Here is a 17,668-nt window from a genome sequence, read left to right as displayed (position 1 = left end):
GTCGTGGAATACTTTGGTTTCTCCATCTATGGTAATTGAGAGTTTGGCTGGGTATAGTAGCCTAGGCTGGCATTTTTGTTCTCTTAGTGTCTGTATAACATCTGTCCAGGATCTTCTGGCTTTCATAGTCTCAGGTGATAAGTCTGGTGTAATTCTGATAGGCCTGCCTTTATATGTTACTTGAGCCTTTTCCCTTACTGCTTTTAATATTGTATCTTTATTTAATGCATTTGCTGTTCTGATTATTATGTCGGGAATAATTTCTTTTCTAGTCCAGTCTATTTGGAGCTCTGTAGGCTTCTTGTATGTTCCTGGGCATCGCTTCTCAGCCTTTTGGCTAAGATCAAGTGTAATATGTTCCTGGGCATCTCTTTCTTTAGGTTTGGGAATTTTTCTTCTATAATTTTGTTGAAGATATTTGCTGGCCCTTTAAGTTGAAAATCTTCATTCTCATCTACTCCTATTATCCATAGGTTTGGTCTTCTCATTGTGTCCTGGATTTCCTGGATGTTTTGAGTTAGGATCTTTTTGCATTTTGCATTTTGATTGTTGTGTAGATGTTCTCTATGGAATCTTCTGCACCTGAGATTCCTTCTTCCATCTCTTGTATTCTGTTGCTGATGCTCGCATCTATGGTTCCAGATTTCTTTCCTAGGGTTTTTATCTCCAGTGTTGCCTCAGTTTTTTTTTTTGTTTGTTTGTTTTTTTTTTGTTTTTGTTTTTTTTTTTTTATTGTGTCTACTTCCCTTTTGAGGTCTAGTAATGTTTTGTTCATTTCCATCACCTGTTTGGATGTGTTTTCCTGTTTTTCTTTAAGGACTTCTACCTGTTTGGTTGTGTTTTCCTGTTTTTCTTTAAGGACTTGTAACTCTTTAGCAGTGTTCTCCTGTATTTCTTTAAGTGAGTTATTAAAGTCCTTCTTGATGTCCTCTACCATCATCATGAGAGGTGCTTTTAAGTCCAGGTCTATCTTTTCGTGTGTGTTGGGATGCCCAGGATTGGGTGAGGTGGGAGTGTTGTGTTCTGATGATGGTGAGTGGTCTTGGTTTCTGTTAGTAAGATTCTTAACGTTTGCCTTTCGCCATCTGGTATTCTCTGGAGTTGTTATAGTTTTCTCCGGTTAGAGCTTGTTTCTTTTGTGATTCTGTTAGCCTCTATCAGCAGACCTAGGGGACTAGCTCTCTCCTGAGTTTCAGTGGTCAGAGCACTCTGCAGGCAAGCTCTCCTCTTGCAGGGAAGGTGCCCAGATATCTGGCATTCAGACCTGCCTCCTGGCAGAAGTTTCGTTCCACTCACCAGAGGTCCTAAGATCGAGTGGAGAGTCCTCTAGGGACCTTGGGGGTGTCCGGCAACTCTGTGCCCAAGGTGACCCGGTGCTGGCACTAACCGGAAGGGACTTGGGACCCTGGTCAGGCCGGGTTTTCTTCTTCCCTAATTAATGCTCTCATGTCCCATGCAATTGGATTGGAACAGATGTTGTGTTCCACTCACCAGAGGTCCTAAGATAGCGTGGAGAGTCCTCTAGGGAACTTAGGAGTGTCTGCTGACTCTGTACCCAAGGTGACCCGGTCCTGGCACAGACCTGAAGGGTAATTGTATTTTCTTAATGATCATTTTTTAACCATTTGGGCTGTTGTCCTCTTCTGAAAGTGTATTTCACCTTCAATCTAATGCTGTTACCATTTAATGCAAGAAAAAGAATAACCGTGGCACTCCTTTCCTTAACCTATAACCTATAAGCCATAACCGCAGCACTTACTTCCTCCTATTATTCCAATCTGAAGAGTATACCTGCCATTGCTCTTGACACATCTGCCATGCTGTAAGTTTCTATGAGTATCTAATGACATGCTTACACTGCTACATTGAATTTGTCTTCTCTGGAATATTTCAAAATTCAGCATGCCACTTCCTTCTTAGGAATACATCCAGGTGCTCCAGTTTCCAATACTATGACCAATTAGTCACAGAGAATAATGTTTCAAAGTGCTGGAGGTGTGGAAGAAATTAAAGTTTTAAAAAACCTTCAAAATATATATGATACATTTTTAAATGTACTCTTGAACCTTTGGGACAGTAATAAATAGGGAAAGGTCCCAAATGAATAAAGCCAAGGTGCCTTAGAAAATTAGCAAGTATTATAGCTAGTCTGTGTGTGGAAGATGACCATGTATGGAGCCTCCAAAGTGGTACAAGGTGAGGAGAGAGGCAACAGAAGGCAAAGTATTCCCAAGCTAGAAATGTAATGAGAGGCAATGCCACTAAACTCAGACTCACAGGACGAATGAGAAAAATAAGCCTTGCTGTGTAAAGGAGATACTCAGGGAATTTTTCTATCTTCAGACCAGTGCCAAATGGAGAGGAAAATCCTTCTTAGAATTTTCATAATCCCAACTTGGTTCTTGCAGTGCCGCTGATATCTGAATTTGTACCACCTGGGTGATTCAAGCACTCTCATGAGAAAGAATTTCATTCTAAGTGGTACCAGGTAGTCAGATCAATCAAATGGAAATCTCTGTGGGGCATTCAACCTCAACTCATCTCTTAAAAGAAGAAGGAGGGAGAGAGAGAGACTCACTATGAAAACCCATAAAACAGAACAAGAAATACATGAGTGTAAATAGTAGAATCAGAAACAACAATAACCAATAGAAAACAATTCAAAAATAATGTTTGAGCTTATTTTTTGAAATAGGTTTCATAATGTTGCCAATGATGGTCTTGAACTCCAAGGGATGACTGACATAAAAGAAATGGGTTTTAAGACTGTTAGACCATGGAAGGAGTTACAGAGACAAAGCTCGGAGCTGAGATGGAAGGAAAGACCATCCAGAGACTGCCCAACCTGGGGATCCTTCCCATAAACAGCCACCAAACCCAGACACTATTGCATATGCCAGCAAGATTTTGCTGACAGGACCCTGATATAGCTGTCTGTTGTGAGGCTATGCCAGTGCCTGGCAAATACAGAAGTGGAAGCTCACAGTCATCTATTGGATGGAACACTGGGCCCCCAATGGAGGAGCTACAGGAAGTATCCAAGGAGCTGAAGGGGTCTGAAACCCTATAGAAGGAACAACAATATGAACTAACCAGTACCCCCCCCCCAGAGCTAGTGTCTCTAGCTGTATATGTAGCAGAAGATGGCCTAGTCAGCCATAATTGGAAGGAGAGGCCCTTGGTCTTGTGAAGATTATATGCCCCAGTACAGGGGACTGCCAGGGCCAGGAAGTGGGAGTGGGTTGGGGAGCATGGCTGGGAGGAGTGTATACAGAACTTTTGGGATAGCATTTGAAATGTAAATGAAGAAAATATCTAATAAAAATAGAAAATTTTTTAAAAATGAAAATATCTAATTAAGACTGTTAGAAGTTTTATATATATATTTGAAGCATTGGTTACTATATAATGATCAAGTTCAACAAGAAAATACATGAATTACAAATCAGTATATATTTAATATAGTAGGCTCAAGTAATAAAAAATAAGGTGGAGAGGTATAAGTGGAGAGCAAATGGAGGCAAAAATATCCCTCATTAAGGTAGACAATCAGAGTTTGCACATTAATATAGAAAGCTTTCATATGAGGCTGTAGAATATAAAGTACAACTAATATTATAATTCAATAATCCTATATAAGACCATGTCTCAGGCAGGTTTCTATTTTTGTGATAAAACAACATGACTTAAAGAAATGTGGGGAGGAAAATATTTGGCTTAAATTTTCACATAGTGACACATCCCAACAAAAGGAAGTCAGGGTAGAAAACTGGGGGTAGGAACTGAAATAGGAACCATGTGGGAACTGTGGGAACACTGCGAACAGTGGGAACACTGGGAACAGTGGGAACACTGGGAACAGTGGCCCCTGGCTTTTTCCTCACTATTTGCTCATCTTGCTTTCTTACATCACCCAGGACTGTGTGTCCAATATTGACACTACCCACCGCGGGCTGGATTCTCCCATATGTGTCAGTAACCAAGAAAGTGCCCTATAGACTTGCCCACAGGCCAATCTGATGAAAACAGTTTTCTCAGTTGAAGTTCCTCTTCCCAAATGACTGTGTCCATCTGGCAAAAGTCCAATCAGGGTCTATTCACTAGGGTGTGGTTCACCACTCTCCCCCATTATGCTGGAGGGTGGTAAAAAGGGTGTTGGGAGTGGGGAAGTGGAAGTGCAGGGGAGTGAATGTGATAGGAGTGTATGATGTGAAATCCCCAAAGAATCAATAAGAATATTATGATGGAAAAAAATAAAATGCTGATAATTGTTTGTGGGGAAAAATCCAACCAGGAAAGATTTTATATTCAGCAGTTGTAGAGTATCATTTTTTTCCAAAACACATAGAGCACTCAAAAAAAATTGACCTAGCGCTGTACACTAATTAGTCCAAAATGAGAAATAAGTAATTCATCTCATTTACTTCAGTGAAATTAAGTTGGAAATTAAAAGCAAAGAACAATTTAAAATATTAATTATATCTACAAAGTTCATAATTTCATATTTTGAACCTAATATAGACTATCTTGAAAATTTTAGTGTGTTATTTTAGTTATTTCTTTTTTAGTTTCTTTTATTTTTGTTTATTTATGTGTGTGTGTGTGTGTGTCTGCTCGTGTATGTGTGCATCACATGTGTGCAGTGCCCATGGAGTCTAGACAGCAGTTTCAGATTTCCTGGAAATAGAGTTGGTGATGGCTCTAAGTGCCATGTGGTTCAGAGAACCAAACCTGGTCACCTTGAAGAACATCAGTTAGTCTTGACTGCTGAGCCACCCTCCAGCTCCATATTTTTACATATTTCTCTCTTAAGCCATTTTATAGATTACATCAAAAGCCATAAGGCAACATTAGGAAATCAAAATGTCCTAATAGGCTTTACAATACAATAAAACTTTAAAAATCAAATGAACACTTTTGATTATCAAATTTGTAAGAACTTAGCATAAGTTCACACACTGATTGCCCACAACACTAAGCTGAGTCCAATAAGTAATTATTCCTGTTTGAGAAGTAATAAAAGCTAAATGTTAATGTGTCCAATTTCACAGCTACATTAAGCAGGTATTATATTATGGTGTGTGTGTGTATGCATTCATACCATCTCTTTTATTCACAACTATTTCTTGTGTACACAGATCACTGGAGGAAGTCAGCTAGAATTTGAGTTCAACAAAGCAGCGACTTAGGAGATGCAGGAAAGGGAACTGTCTCCCAGTTTCCAGGTCTGGGTCCATCTTTTTTTTGAGTAGGTAGAATCTGAAATGTTGTCATAAAAATGTGTAATTCACATGATGAAACCTGTTATCAGGAAACAGCTGTCAGAGTCTATGATGCATTCACTCAGAAATATAATACTGAGTAGATAAACAAAGCAAAGATGTATTAGGCAAAAATCTGTAAAATACATGTACTATGTATCTGCAGTGCCTTGCGTAGAAATACCTCAAGTGACCCTATGCCTCTTTTTCCAATTACCACCATATCTATTACAAGGAAAACCCTGAGAGACCCAGAGCCTCATTCTACTGTGTGAGAAGTCCAGGCCTCTTGGGAATTCTAGTCTTTTCTGTTTCCCAAAGTCCCCAGTCTTCTGCTTGCATCTATGCCTACGTTTCTGTCCATCCTTAGTCATACCAGGTATTCAGCCATCGTTGCTCACTATAGTCCTTCCTAACTCACCTTCTGCAGCAATGAGAGCCCTAGAGGAGTTAGGGAGACTGTCTCTCCCCTTCACATGAGCCCAGTTACAGATACCCAAAGGCATCTTGTCACTCAGTTACAACGAACTTAGGGAAAAGCACTATTTATCATAATATATCCTCAGTCTGGCTCACGGGTGCTCCCCGACACAGAACTCATAACTGCTCTATTCCTGTGCCAGATTTTCCAAGGAGGATGCCTTTTTTTCCTTAAGATAAATGTTTGTCTCCAGTCATTAGGCTATTTCTCCTTAGATTCAGTCTCACTGCCATGCATCACAATGACAGTAAGCAATGTCTCCCTGTAGCTGAGGCTCTTGTTTTTCACAGTGAGGGACAGATTCATTATCGGTTAATGGAGAGGGTGCAACAGGAAATTGGAAGCATCTAATTTCATTGGATGAATTTATCTATAGGCCAGTCCAACCCAGCCAGAACACCTGTTCCCATATGCCTGGGGCTGAAATCTCCTGAGGGTTAGGACATCTTTCCTGGTGCCACAGCTGTGACCAGATGGCTTCTTCAATAAGATTTCTTTAGCTTCTGGCATACATGTCCCTGCTTTCAAAGATAAATTTTAAAGCAATCAAGAGGCTTCTAGATTATTTTGGTTTTGCACAAACTACTACTTCTTTGTTCCCAAGGAGACATACTCCATTGTCTTGAAGGAAGTTACCATGTGGTCTGCAGCTGTTTGAGTAAGCTCCTGGAACAGATGAGAACTTTTCTCCCAGTCTCATAATAAAGTCATAGCAAACATATTAAGTGCTTGTTAAAATATAAAACAATAAGAAGGATTTACTCAATGAACCATAATGTAGAGAGAGCTAGCATACAACTTTGGAGACAAAATATGCAAGTGGAGGGTTCTGTAGTCAATGGGCATAGTGGTGCCCTAATGCACCCTAAGAGGAGATATGAAAGAGATTCTTAGTAAGGGCATAAAAAAACCTGAGACCCATAGAGAAGGCTCTGAGAGCCTTGGCTAAAACATACTCAAGAAGAGAATTTAACCATTGAGAACTTTGCGTAGAGTTCTACATGAAGTTACTTACATAAATACAGATATCTCCAAAACACATCTGGGCTTGAGAGCCATGCTATAAGAGGATTTGAAGTATATTGGGAGGCTCTTTGCTTGTTTGGCTTGGGGTTTAGTTATTCATTGCTCAAATGGTAATTTCACATTTCAAAGTAGAGAGTCTCTCTGTCTGTCTTTGTCTCTGTCTCTTTCTTCCTTCCTTTCTTCCTTCCTTTCTTTTTTACTATATCCAGGAAGTATGCAAACCATGATTTTCAAATAATTGACAATATCACTGAATTCCTCCAAAGTAGTCATGCCCACGCTGACTGTACTACCTGTCAGCTAGCATCTTAGCACTTTCTTCAGCCGTATCCTTTCTCCAATCCACATATGCAATGCTACCCTCTTCTCCCATGGGTATTCATTTAGAAAAGGAATGAGGCAAAATATCTGATTTGTTCTCTGTAATTCACTTATATAGGAAGTGGTTTCTATAATTTATAAAGCAGAGCTACAGCCAGCAACTTTGATGGCAAACTTTCCCAACCATGTCATTTAGTAACTCTGGGCACAGAGCTCTGTCTACTTAGTGACTTAATTAAATTTGTGTTATTAATGATGAGCTAAGAATAAACACGTGCTTCCATATCTTGAACTTAACATTCATTGTGGTACTAAAAATCAGTCACAATTAAGAAGTTCTAAGACATAGACTATGTCACGTCCGCTCTGTACCAGCAAGAATGACATGACCACCAGTCCTTCTAACAGCAGTTTATTCAGCAAACTTCACTCTTCCATCTCTCTCGCTTCAACTTTATCCTTCCACTTTATCTCTCTCTCTCACCCGGGCCTCTCACTCTTATATACTCTCAGCCCCCATCCACTCACGGCAGGCCACATCACCTCACCAGGCACGCAGCTTCAGCTAATCAGGGCGTCAGGGGCATGTCTCCACCAAATATGGATTCGCCAGTAACATGGTGCACCTGCGCAGCTCTCACGATGATTGTGGCTTATTTTCAGGTGTATGAGGAAGTCAGGTGCAAGTCATAAGACTTAGCTGCAGTCCCGGGCGCCATCTTGGGACTGCTGCCACACCTGCTCCTCACATCTCCCCCTTTTTTCTTTTTTGGCAGAGAGAATGTCTTAGATTGCCCCTTGCAGCAATGCCCCTTACCCGTCCTTGGGAGACAAACAGCATTGGTTTGACCCGTCTTAGATTGGTGACATGCACAGGGAGTCTTATCCGTCACTGACTACTTCTCTATCATGCCAAGCCACACTTGGGGAGATTGTCCTGTCTGCATGTGGCAGGTGCACCAGAAGGCCAGGACTCTGATTAATCTATGGCCCGACCTTGATTGATGCAAGCAAGCCTCATGGGTGAAGGTAGAGGTCTGATCCCCAGTGTGCAAGCATAGGAGCCCTACACAAAACCATCCCTTGGGCTCATCACCCAGACAGGTCTTGGCCAGCTCCCGTGTCTTTTTTCCTGGGGGAAGGGAACTAGGACACTGAACCTTCATGCAATCAGATGTGCCTTCCACAGGATGCCAACAGCAAGCTATCCTCTGTGCAGTGCTTAGCCACGCAACCCACGGCATAACACAGCATTATTTCTTTAGAGCGGCAGCCAAATCTGAGGAGATTGTCCCGCCTCCACTGCAGCAAAGGCCTGCGCCACCATGGTGGAAGTGTGGGCCTGCACACGCTGCACCTGACACATGCGCCAAACACACAACACACACACTATTACAAGCATACATCCCAGGGCTCCCATTAGCCCTGAGGCAAGGGATCTGATAAACAATAAATACAAAAGGAGGTCACATACAAATAGGCGTAGCCTGAAAAGAAACATTCCTTCCTCCAGCAAATTGAAATACAGAAGTTTCAAACACATTAGAACCATTCCAATAAAATTTGCATTACCCCAGGCCCCTCCTGCCACCTGGCCTAAGGGGGAAAGATCAGTGCAACTACCATTTACCCCACATAACAACCATACATATAAGGAGCACTGCCCAAGGTAGAAGGGAATCAGGAACACTCCCACAAAAAGGAAGGGGGGCCCATCTAGGTTGGGAGGGTATAGTGTCATTGCCCTTGGCTATACCGGCAGGCCACACCCCTGGAATCCAGGTAACATTAGCTTTAGTAGATACAGCTGAACACAATCACTCATCTGTGAAATATTTTGAATCATCTGAAAACACAACAATCCCTTTAGCATAGAAAAAAGGCAATTCTAGTGAAGCATTAGATGTAAAGAATTGAGGAAACACTTGAATGCATCAATGGTATGGGCCTCAGGAACACAGAGCTCTTCAGTTCTCACTAGCGGGAGCATTCCCAGCCACAGGAACATCCATGTCCTCATAGCTCTGCTTGTTTTGAATTGCTCTGGTCAGCCATTGTGGGACCCACAGCTGTTGTCGGTGATCCTGGGGAAACACAAACAGACCCTCTCTCCCAAACCAATTGAGAGCGCTCCTCTCTCACCTGATTCAGCACCTCATTACCTCTCTGGAGTTCTGCGCCACATCTTTATCTTCTATGCAATTTCTCACTAACTTCCAGACCGGCAAAACCCCTTTTGGTAAAACCCTCTGTTCCTCTGCAAACCTCAATTCCCCATGGTGATTGGTACAACTTGTCCCAAAACCAGGAACCTTAACTTGAGAAAGAGAGAACTTGTCCCAAAGCCGGGAACCTTAACTTGTCCCATTTACCCGGGAACCTTATCGTCTCAATCCTTTCCCTTCCTACACTTTGGACACAACCCAGGGGGGCGGAGTTCCGCTTCCCCCGGAGCCACTTCCTTTTTCAGGGCAATTCTTCAAGTGTTTATGCTTGCCACACCTAAAGCAAGCTCCGGGAGGCACATCCCTCTTTCTCTTTTGGAACTGCATGACAGCTGTGGCGAGACCAGCATTGGTCAATGGCCCACCAAGCTCTCGGCAAACCTTCATCCATGCCTGGATACCCTTGCTTTTAAAGGGCATAATGGCAGCCTTACACTCTCAGGTACATTGTTCATAAACCAACTGCCTTATCAGGGGCATAGCAGTATCAGGGTCACCAAAGATTCTTCCTGCTGCCTCAACCATCCTAGCTACAAAGTCTGAGAACAGCTCAGTGGGACCTTGCATAATCTTAGTTAAGTTTCCACTAACTTCCCCTCTGTTGGACAATGATTTCCACCCCCTTATGGCAATCTGATTCACCTGCTCAAACACCTGCAGTGGATATCCTGTCTGTTGTTGTGCAAATCGACCTTGGCCAAGCAGCATATCCCTATCCCATGCTGGATTTCCTGCAACAGTATTAGCAGCTGCCTGTTCATTTGCAAATTTGATAAAGAAAGCTTTCCAATCTAAATACTGCCCAGGTGAAAGGCATGCCTTCACCAAGCCTGCCCAATCCGATGGTGTCATGCAGTGTCTACTCAAGGCCTCTACTTGAGCCACAGTATAGGAGGCACTTAGGCCATATGTCCGCATGGACTCAGTCAAATTCTGATTACTTTGAAATCTAGAGGCTCATGATATCTCTGCCCTGCTTGGTCGGTGAAAATAGGACATCCCAGCAAGGAGAGTCTAACCTCTCTCCAAACCTCCAAACAGAAGGTCTGCCCATAGGCTGCTGTCGAGGAGGCATAGGGAGGGGGAGCAGAAGCTAATTCACCTTCCTCCTCTGCCTCGACTCTTTTGTTTTGTCCTATCTGTCCACCTGATGACACTGTGTCTCCTTTCTCATTCTTAGTTCCCTCTTCCTTCGACTTCTCCCCTTTTTGCCTAGCCAAGTCAGGGTACAATTTGGTTTTTTCCACTCTCTTTGCCAATCACTCTAATTCCTCTTCTGTTTCACTTTCTGAGCTGCTCGATGATGTCTCGGCCCTCTCAGTTTGTGACAACCTTTCCTCTTTTAACTGCTCCAGAATTTGCTGGCTAGCTTCTAGCACCCTGCAACAGCGTTCATCATCCAAACAGCTTCTTACTATCTTCTACACTGCCTTCATGCCTCCCTTCAAAATCCCCTGCTCCCAGGCAACATCTAAGTCCCTACCTAGCTTCTCCCAGCTAGCGACTGTGAGGTTGCCTGAGACGGCAAACCAAGGCGCGATGGTATCACATTCATCAAGAAACTTTTCTATGGTTTTTCTTTGAATTTTTAAACCTTTAGACTTAAGGAGCTCCTGAAGAGCTGAAGAAATCGGATGAGATGAGGACGCTCCCATGTTTTCACTTTTACTCTGTGCCTGCTTCCTGGCAACTTAATATTCGCCTCTATATCCGAGGTCCTTCCCAAAACTCCTGGGTTACTTTGTGCCTGCTTCTTGGCAACTTTATATTTGCCTCTATTTTATCCGAGGTCCTTCCCAAACTCCTGGGATCGCAAGTTTCACTTACTGTGAACTTACCCTGCCGGCAAACACTGACTGATGAAAGTTCTGAACTCGTTGGTGGGGGAGTCGGTTCCCCATACGGGTCACCAATTGTCGAGTCCGCTCTCGACCAGCAAGAATGACACGACCACCAGTCCTTCTAACAGTTTATTCAGCAAACTTCAGTATTCACTCTCACTTAAACTTTATCCTTCCACTTTATCTCTCTCTCTCACCTGGGTCTCTCACTCTTATATACTCTCAGCCCCCATCCACTCATGGCAGGCCATGTCACCTCACCAGGCACGCAGCTTCAGCTAATCAGGGCGTCAGGGGCATGTCTCCACCAAATATGGATTCGCCAGTAACATGGTGCACCTGCGCAGCTCTCACGATGATTGTGGCTTATTTTCAGGTGTATGAGGAAGTCAGGTGCAAGTCATAAGACTTAGCTGCAGTCCCGGGCGCCATCTTGGGACTGCTGCTACACCCGCTCCTCACAAGACTAAACATAACAAAAAACACCAGTGGCTAGAATAGAGTTTCTAGATCTTCGTACATCCTGAGATCTGTACTGCATATTCTAAGTTTGTCAAGAATCTTATACAAAGACAAATGGGGAATTGAAGGAAAAGCCTTCTACTTATCAGTGAGAAATGTATAGCCTTTTTCTGACTTACTAGCCCATTCTGTGACCATGGTCAATGTTCTTAACCTCCTTGGTCACAGTCTCCTCCATCCATGAACTATAAGGAAGAGATCATTACCTAGATCTCTTAGTATTTGAAATGGATGGTATATCTTGCATTAGGTGGGATAATAATAGCATGTATGTGTTTCCAGCAATTTCAGTGTCTCCAGTTTCACACTGAGGACTTTGATCCACTTGGATTTTATTTTACAGGCAGGGAAATTGATATGGGTCTAATTTCATTCTTCTATATTTGTGCATCCCATTTTCTAAGCATCATTTGTTGAAAATACTCTCTTCTCTAAACTGTATTTTTGGCATCTTTGTGTGGCATGGCTATAGTTACATGCAATTATTTTTGAGTCTTCTATTTTGTTCCATTATCTATTTTGGTCTCAGTACCATGCCATTTTTACTCCTGTAGTTTTCTAATAAAGCTTGAAATCAAGAATAGTAACCTCTCCAGAGTTGTTCTTTTTACCCTGGATTGACTTGATTTCCTGAGTCTTTTGTGATTCCATATACATTTTGGGATTTTATTGTCTGTTTCTGTGGGGAAAAAATCATGGAAATTTTGATTGGGATTGCAGTGAATTTGTCCATAGCTTCCAGTGTGACAATTGTGACAATGCCAGTTCGTGAAATCCATAGCATGGGAGGCATTTACCTCTTCTACTGCATTCCTCGCTGTCTTTCTTCAGAAATTTAAAGTTTCATCATAGAAGCCTTTCACTTCTGTGGTGAGGTTGTTCCTAAATAGATAGATGAAGGGGAATGGGGACTGGAAGTACAGGCAACATTTGGGATGTAAATAAATAAAATAATTAATTTTTAAAAATCTATGCAACAGTATGTCCTTCCCCTTATCTCTCTATTCTTCCTTGTTTCCTTCCTTCCTTTCTTCATTCCTTCTTCTCCTTCTTATCTTATAGCACTCAGGTGTGGGAGGGAAGAGGAAACACAGCTACAATGGAGATACAAAAGGAGGACAGAGTGGGTGAGCACTCTCACTAACAAGCAGACATCTGGAGACTACTTTACTTACAAAACTGGAATTCTGCAATAGGCTCCTTGGGCTCTCAGGCAAAATGTTCAAAAACAGTCATTAAAGAGAGGAAGAAGAAGTATTTTTTTCATCATAATGGTTGGCATACAGGCGATTCTGCTACACTCCTCCCAAGGACCTAGCAACAATTATAACATAACCTGCTGCCATTACCTACAACCGTTAACTGCTGACAGGTGCAGGTAGCATGCCAGGTGGCATATAAAAGGACTGCTTGCTACACCAGTTCTCTCTTTCTCTGCCTCCCTTTACCTTCCCCTCTTCTTCTTCCCCTTCCTCCCTCTCCCCCATCCTTCATCTCCCTTTCCCCCTCCCACCTTCCTTTCTCTTTCCTCACACAAATTCCCAGTCTCCCAGTCTCTCTCTCTCTTTTCTCTCTCTCTCTCTCTCCTTCTCTGTTCCTTCTTTTCTGTCCCCAGACCCTGTTTCTGCCTATCTGCTTCTACCCCTTCTCTCCCTCATGTTCCCTTAAATAAATCTTCATATCAGGTCTGCCTGTCCCATGGTGTGATTTCTCGGGGGACACCTTGGCATGGGCCTGACAGGTACCCTGCATGCATGCTGCATTTTTAATAACAATAATAGAAATAATATTTTTCTGACAAGTCATTAATGTACTCAATTTTATTGACTTAACTTTTACAAGTTAAATTCAAACATCATATCTTAAAAAAAAAAAAAAGCCCTAAATTTTCTGTAGAGTTAGCATAGCAAATGCCCAACAGGCACATATAAACATAAACTATTAATGTAAAACAGGTAATTAGTGGGCTTTAGTCTCAGTTCTGTGGCCTTTCTAACTAGCAATCAAATACTCTGACTGAAATATGCCCCCTCTCTCTGAGTCCTCCCCATCATCAACCAAAGAGGGGGTATACTTAACTCGCTCTCCAGTTCCCAAAGCTTATCAACTATGCTCTTTCTTTTAAAGTGGGGACCTGGGCCTATTTAAGAAACTAGGAAATGTTTCTAGCCTAAAGAAGTATCTCTGCCTACTTTAAACATTTGAACAGAAATTGCACGTATTAAGCCATTTCTGCAGAAGCCTCAGCATCAATTGAGGTGAGAGAGGGAGGACCATGAATGTGATGAGTCTACCTGAGTCTGTAAGAAAGGGAACTGAGGCTGTGCCTGAACAGCAAATGCGTACACTTGGGTGTCAGTTTCCAAAAGCAGCAGCTCAGTTTATGTGTCAGTAGCTTGAGAGAAAAGCAGTGAGAGAAAGAGAGACGAAGGGAGGGAGGGAAGACCCAGCCCAGTTTCTTCCTCTTGATCATGGTCCATCCCTATGAATGTTACAGCAAATGAAATGCTTAAGCAACAACCTGAAATCCAGTGCCATATGCTGCTTATAGTTTCACAGGGAAAAGGCTAGTTACAGAGGCAAGGACTCTTGAATAGTTTGAAGGAGACCTATTGGAGGAAAGAAAGAAAAGATTAAACCTCTGAAGCAGAGAATGCAGAAAAAAGTGGTGTGCGCAAGAACAAAAATGGTTTCTCCCACTTCCAGCACAGGGTTTGGTTTTTGAAAACACCGTGATCCTCCCCCATCTAGAGTGAGCATGCACAGTCCCTGGGAACAATCCCTATAGAAGGAGTAAAACCAAGTATAGAAGCTCAGCCGTGTCAACCTTCCTGGAAAATTCCTCATCACTATAAGTCAGGCTATAGGTCCATAAGGATCTAGGACAGGACATTCCCACCTATTGCAAACTCAGGAGCTCAAGTGACTTGGTGTGAGTCTAGTCCTGCAGTCTACCAGCTATAGGTGAACACAGAAAAGTTTATTAGTTTCCCCTCTGTTCAGTTGCTTTGCATGAATTAAGGATACATTAGTTGTTGGTAACATGCCAGCCAAGTGGCCAGGGGAATCTCTCAGTTAGCAAAGATTTGGCATGCACACATGAGTGCTTGAGTTCAGATATCTAGCATGCTCATAAAAAGCCAGGCAAAGCTGTGTGTCTGTAATCTTAGGACTGGGAAGGCATAGAGAGGGAATCCCTGGGGTTCATTAGCTGGACAGCCAAGAGTAATCAGTGATCTTCAGGTTCAGTGAGATAGCCTATCCAAGAAGTAAGAAAGGAAGTTATTGAGAAAAGCACACAGCATTGACCTCTGACTTCCACAAACACACATACACACACACACACACACACACACACACACTTGCATGTACACACACTTACACACAAGCATAGACACATATATGCCACTCACAAACACAAGCACACACACACACATGAAAATGCACACACATATATAGTAAATGCCAACAAACAAATGTGTGTTGTTTAACATATTTTTGTTAAAAAAAAAAAAGTGTAGCTATGTTGCAAGAATTCCTGTCTTAAACTTTAGATATTTCAAAAAACATTGAAAGAGAGAAAATAGACTATGCTGGGCTAGGTGTGGTTCTTGAAACTATATAAAGTGATTTATGCATGTATTTAGTTAGAGCTATGATTATGAAAAATGATAACATTAGACACTTTTGGCAAATATGACTTTTCCTTTGTGTGTGAAATCAAGTGGGAGATCTACAGGAGACACTGCAATATAAATTTCAGATCTAAGTGTATTTTTCCAGGGAGAAGATACTAACTTTGATAAACGTTCCCCAAAATCTAACAATTTTTAGTTTTCCTCATGCATAAGCATTTTTATACCAAATATTTGATCACACACTTACCTTTAGTGGCTAATCAAAAGCAATGCTTCTATTTCAGAAATTAAAATAGAGTCTGGCATTCAACTCAGCGATGACCCTAACAGATGACAGCTGGAATTTCGGATGTGGTAACAGTAACAAGGCAAACAACCAGAACTCAGTACCTGTTCATACCCGAAGCTTGTCTTCTCTTGATCACCCACAGATATGGGCACTATATCATCCTATCTCTTCCCAAGACAGAAACGCAGGAAATATTTTAGTACCTCACTCTATCCTCACCAATAGCTGGAGAAATTTGCCTTTACTTCAAATGCAGCTCAAGTAGGTAAATACAGGAAATGTGCAGCTAAGCCATAAGGTGTTTGATTTTGTACCAAGATGTCTGCCCAGATATTGAGTTGTATGCTCTACTTACACAATAACTATTGTGGGGAGTAGGTGTGGCAGGAGTCCCAAGAAGGCGCCAGGGACTGCAGTTGTATGACTTGCACCTGACTTCCTCATATAAACCACAAACATCTTGAGAGCTGCACAGGTGTACCAGGATACCAGTAAATCCATTTTGATGGAGATATGCCCCTGCTGCCCTGATTAGCTGAAGCTGCGTGCCTGGTGAGGTGGCGTGGCCTGCTGTGCGTGGATGAGAACTGAGAGTATTTAAGAGTGAGAGGCCCAGGGCTGGGGTGGGGGGAGATATAAACAAGAAGAAACAGGACTGAATAAACTGCTGTTAGAAGGACTTGTGGTCGTGTCGTTCTTGCTGGTCGAGAGCGGACGCGACAAACTATTTTGGTTTACTTTGAATTATTTTTAACTGTATTTAAAATTTTAATCTGAGGGGTTGAAGAGGTGTCTAAAAACACATACTGTTCTTCAAAGGGATCTAGTTTGGTTCTCAGCACCCTTATAACCACCATGATTGCAGTTCCTGGAGATCTAGAACCTTCTCTGGGTGTCTCCATTCACCTGTACTTCACTTGCATGCACATATACTTACATAGATACAGACATGTATCCATAATTTGAAATGAAATAAATATTTAATAAGCCTTTAATAACATCATCTTTGTCTGCTCAAGTAATCAGGGTTAATGGGCAATGTGAAAATACCTTTTTTTAAAGGTATTTTTAATTGGATATTTTATTTGTTTACATTTCAAATGTTATCCCCTTATCTGGTTTCCCCATCTGCAAATCCCCTATCCCAATCCCCATTACTGTGCTTCTTTCTATGAGGGTGCTTCCACACCCACCAACACACCCACTCCCATCTCAGCACCCTAGCATTCCTCTACACTGGGGCATCAAGCATTCACAAGACCAAGGGTCTCCCCATCCCTTCGGCTCCTTCAGACCTTCCCCTAATTTGTCCATTGGGGTCCCTGTGCTCAGTCTGATGGTTGGCTGTAAGCATCCACATCTGTATTGGTCAGGATCTGGCAGAGCCTCCCAGGGACAACTGTATCAAGCTCCTGTCAGAAAGCACTTCTTGGCATCAGCAATAGTGCCTGGGTTTAGTGTGGGATGGATCCCCAGGTAGGACAGTCCCTGGATGGCCTTTCCTTCAGTCTCTGTTCCACTCTTTGTCCCTGTATTTCCTTTAGACAGGAGAAATTCTAGGTTAAAATTTTGGAGATGAGTGGGTGAACCATTGCTTAACAGGGTGGGGACAGGGTGCCTAACCTCTGGACATGGTCTTGACAGGTTCTCCCTCCCCTTTGTGGGGTATTTCAGCTAACATCATCCCCATGGGGTCATGGGAGGCTCTTGCTTTCCAGGCATCTGGGACTTTCTGGTTGTTACCCCCAGCTTCCCATTCCCTATTGCTACACACCTCTGTTCAATTTCCTGGCCCTCTGTACAACTCCTTCATCTCCTCACATAGCTGATTCTGCCCCATTTCTCTCCTCTCCCTTCCTTTCTTCCTCACAAGTCCCTTCCACTCTCTACTTCCCTTGATTATGTTGTTCCCCCTTCTAAGTAGGACTGAAGCATCCACTCTTTGGTCTTCCTTCCTCTTGAGCTTCATGTGGTCCCTGAGTTCTATTATTCCACACTCTTTGCCTAATATCCACTTCACAGTGAGTGTATACCACATGTGTTCTTTTGTGACTGAATTACCTC

At 42.5% G+C, this 17,668-nt stretch overlaps 1 pseudogene; it reads left to right on the top strand.

Moving 5' to 3' along the window:
• The first annotated feature begins 317 nt into the window (after positions 1 to 317).
• LOC147002563 (U2 spliceosomal RNA) lies at positions 318 to 453 on the top strand (annotated as a pseudogene).
• Positions 454 to 17,668: the final 17,215 nt, after the last annotated feature.

Source organism: Mus caroli, unplaced genomic scaffold (assembly GCF_978045245.1).
Source record: "Mus caroli unplaced genomic scaffold, Mus_caroli_1 scaffold_9, whole genome shotgun sequence".
NCBI classification, from domain to species: domain Eukaryota; kingdom Metazoa; phylum Chordata; class Mammalia; order Rodentia; family Muridae; genus Mus; species Mus caroli.
Note: the sequence above shows the minus strand (reverse complement) of the source record. Positions and strands in the feature narration are given on the sequence as shown.